Below are 4017 nucleotides of genomic sequence, written 5' to 3' on the forward strand. Positions count from 1 at the left end.
CCGTCCGCTCCACCGCCGTCGTCGCCGAACCGCATCAATGTCGGGTCCTCGTCGTCGTCGTCATTGCTCGGCTCCTCGTTCTGGGACTGCGACTCCGACGCGCACGTCCTGGACTAGGCGCCGCCGCCGATTAGTCTTCATTAGGTTAAAATTTGGTTTAATTTAATCGTCATTCTCTTGTTCGTCTGTCGAACTTGTATCTGCTATCTGTCGAAATATAGCCGTATGAGTTTAAATTTCGCGTTGGACATGCATTTGGGGCAGCTATTGGAGCAACGCACTGCCCTATCTTGGGTTGTTGTAAATCAACAAATGTTTCGCTGTCCTATACTGAGATTTTGGCTAACCTATAATCAAAAAATTGCTGCCCTATCTTGGGCAGCTGTTAGAGATGCTCTAAGTACACGCAGGATTTTCTCTGACTGGTACAGGTTTGCAGGCAGTACATGGCCTTTGGGTAGAAAGCGTCCAAATATCATCATCATCGCGTCTTAGCATTCTCTGCCTAGGTTGAATTGAGCTTTCAGAGCCATAACTTGCGCGATGGCATCCAGCTGACAAAGCTCACTCTGCTCGTGGAGAGGACGTTTTGAAGACTCCAACATTTCATAGAAGGCCTTTGCAGATTCCTCCATCTCATCGTCTGAATCTCGAGCATCATCAAAGTCTTGCACCATGTCTTCAACCCCAGTACCATGCTCGTCGGTGCGACGACGAATCACCTCAGCTCTGGAACGTTGGTCAGACTCACCATGAAAAGTCCACACCGTATAATTAGGCGTAAAACCCCACTTCTGTAGGTGTTTACCCATTTCAAACTTTGTCTGCTTTTTCTAGTTGTCGCAGTCGGGACAGGGGCACCATATTTTTTGCTGGCCATTTGCAAATGCGGCTCTCACAAACCCCCTGGTTTTTGTTAACCATTCATGGGTCATGTCTTTCTGACTAGGGTGACCAGTGTACATCCAAGCACGATCACTCATGTTGCCTACCTACCTATGGGGGCACAAGAAATAAATATATAATTCATCATCTACATTCATACGCTAATCAAGTTTGTCAGTTTTATTACGTCCATGCAACCTACATGCTAATAGGTAAAGATAGGTCCTAATCCGACTCGAGTATGTGTAGATTGGGTTCGTTTTCCCATGCTCTGCTCCAGATGCGATGCAGAATTTCGGCAGCACATCCCCGCTGTTTTCCTGATACACGTCTCGGCAATAAGCAGAGAGGATGTGTACCCGGAGAACAACAGGGATGCACTGACAAAATTCTGCATTGGATCCAGAGCACACATACGGGAAAACGAACCCAATCTACACATACTCGGGTTGTCCATGGATAATGTTGGATAATTCGAAAGGATGGCGGTTATAAATATGCAAAGAAATGCATATTTATATATGTCGCCCTTTCGAACGGGAGACGCATACTGGTCTCGCATACTCATGATTGAAGAAACCTGTAGCTAGCAAGTTTCATCGGCACAAAGACCGGGACAGAGCACATTAAGGGGGTAGGAGGAGAAGTCATCTGTGCTCGCCAACAAACGCAAGGGCGGAGCTCGTCCAACGCACGTGGAGGTCTTCGAACAACTACACATTGAAATTCACACGATCAACATAAATACGATGTATTTATAATTAACATAATTGGAAAATATGTGGCCTAACTCATAATTTACAAAACTATGACCCCCGTCGGCCTCTAGAAGGCCGAAATGCACCTTCTCATTCAAAAGTAGGCAGAAGAGGTGTCGAGGGTCGGGGCTTAGTGGCGTCGAGGGTCGGTGGTGTCGGGTGTCGGTGGCGTCGGGGGTCGAGGTTTAGTGACGTCGGGGGTCGAGGGTCACCGGAGTCGGGGGTTGGGGTCTTTTCAGGTAACAAGAGGCCGAACAGGTGTCGGGGGTCGAGGGTCGAGGGTTAGTGGCGTCGAGCGTCGGGGATCGAGGGTCGGGGTCGATGGTTAGTGGCGTCGGGCGTCAGAGGTCGGGGGTCGAGGGTGAGTGCCGGGGTGTCGGGGTTGCTTTTTCCTCTCCTTTCTTCTTTTCCTCTCTCTTCTTTTTCTTCTTCTTCTTCTTGATCATCTTCTTATTATTATTATTCTTCTTCTTTTTTCTCCTCCTCCTCCTCCTCTTCTTTGTTTTCTTCCTTCTTTTCTCTTTCTCCTGCTCTCCTCTTTCTTCTTCTTCTTCTTCTTCTTCTTCTTCTTCTTCTTCTTCTTCTTCTTTTTTCTTCTAAGTTTTTTCTTTTCTATCTATTTTTTCTATCTATTTTATTCTACCTAAAATAACTATCCTCTAAGTTATTTTTTTCTATCTAGTACCTAATAAACTAACTATCTAATCTAATTTAACAGAAAAAAGAGAAAAAAATAACTATCTAATTTAAAAAAAATATGGGTACCGGAGTTGGGGATGGCCGGTGAGGGGAGGGACGTCGCCAGAAGCCGGTGAGGGGAGGGGGCGGTGCCAGCAGACGGTGAGAGGAGCGGCGGCGTCGGGGTCGGGTGAGGGGAGGAGCGGCGTAGGGAGCGGGTGAGGGGAGGGGCGGTGCGGGGCGCGGGTGAGGGAGAGGCGGCACAGGGGGGCGCGCCAGCGGCGAGTGAGGAGAAGAGGCGGTGCAGGGGCGACGCAGGGAGCCGGCAGCGAGTGAGGAGAGGGGGCGCAGGTGGCCGGCGGCGAGTGAGGAGAGGGGGCGCAGGTGGCCGGCGGCGAGTGAGGAGAAGGGACGTAGGGGGCCGGCGGTGAGTGAGGAGAGGGGGCGGTGCAGGGAGCTGCACCGGGGGCGGGCGGCGCAGGGGGCTGCACCGGGGGACGTCGGGGTGGCGCGGTGAGGGGAGGGACGTCAGGGCAGCATGGGAGGGACGTCGAGCGGGGTGGATTCGAAGAGGCCTAGGGCTACGTGGGAGGAGGGGGTTGGCCTGATGGTGGTTGGTGGGCCGCCCCTTTGCCGTCTGCCGTGCCCCCAGGCAGACGGCAAAGGACCCCCAGGCAGACAGCAAAGGGGCGGGATGGGGAGGCATCGGCTGGGGGCAACCGCCGTCCCCTTTGTCGTTCGTCGGGCCCCCAGGTAGACGGCAAAGGACCCCCAGGCAGACGGCAAAGGGGAGGGGTGGGTGGGGTGGGGGTTTCGGCCATTTGGGTGGGTGGAGGTGGGGGCTTTGTCGTCCGCCCGCCCTTTGCTGTCCGCTGGCGGAAGGCAAAGAGGTGGCTGACGGCAAAATAAACCTTTGCCATTAGACACCTCTTTGCCGTCAGCACTGCAGCAGCTGACGGCAAAGAGTACCTTTTCCATGCGTCAGCAGACGGCAAAGGCCACGCAGACATCAAATTTATGAATTCCAGTAGTGTCACGGTAAACTCATATCAATGGCATAATCAACTAGCGAGCAAAAATGACAAGTTTCAAACGTCAACACTTCAATCAAAACAATCATGAAGCAGTACGAACAGGTGGTATCTCGCTAGCTCTTTCTGAGACCGCAAAACATAAATGCAGAGCACCTTCAAAGACCAAGCGCTGACTAAACATTGTAAGTCATGGCAAAGAAGATCCAGTCACAGTCATACTCAACATAAGTCAAAAGAAAGCATAAGAATGACAGAGGTGCTCTCTAACTGGTGCTTTTATAAGAAGAGGATGACTCAACAGGAACATAAATAGATAGGCCCTTCGCAGAGGGAAGCATTGATTCGCAGAGGTGCCAGAGCTCAAGCTTTGAAAACATAGATAATAATTTCGGGTGGCATGCTTTCATTGTCAACGCAATGACCAAGAGTTCTCACCATCTTCCACGCTACACATGCTATGGGCGGTTCCCAAACACAAAAGTAAAGTTTTGACTCACCCACCACCGATCAATCACACTCCATGACTAGCCGAATCCTCGGGTGCCGTCCATACCAACATCAATCCAGGGGGAGTTTTGTTTGCAATTATCTTTTCGATTCGAGCATGGAAGTGGGCATTCCAATTACCAGGCCCTTTCTCATGAATGATAGTGAATAAACAC

This window comes from Hordeum vulgare, chromosome 4H (genome assembly GCF_904849725.1).
Source record: "Hordeum vulgare subsp. vulgare chromosome 4H, MorexV3_pseudomolecules_assembly, whole genome shotgun sequence".
Taxonomy (NCBI): domain Eukaryota; kingdom Viridiplantae; phylum Streptophyta; class Magnoliopsida; order Poales; family Poaceae; genus Hordeum; species Hordeum vulgare.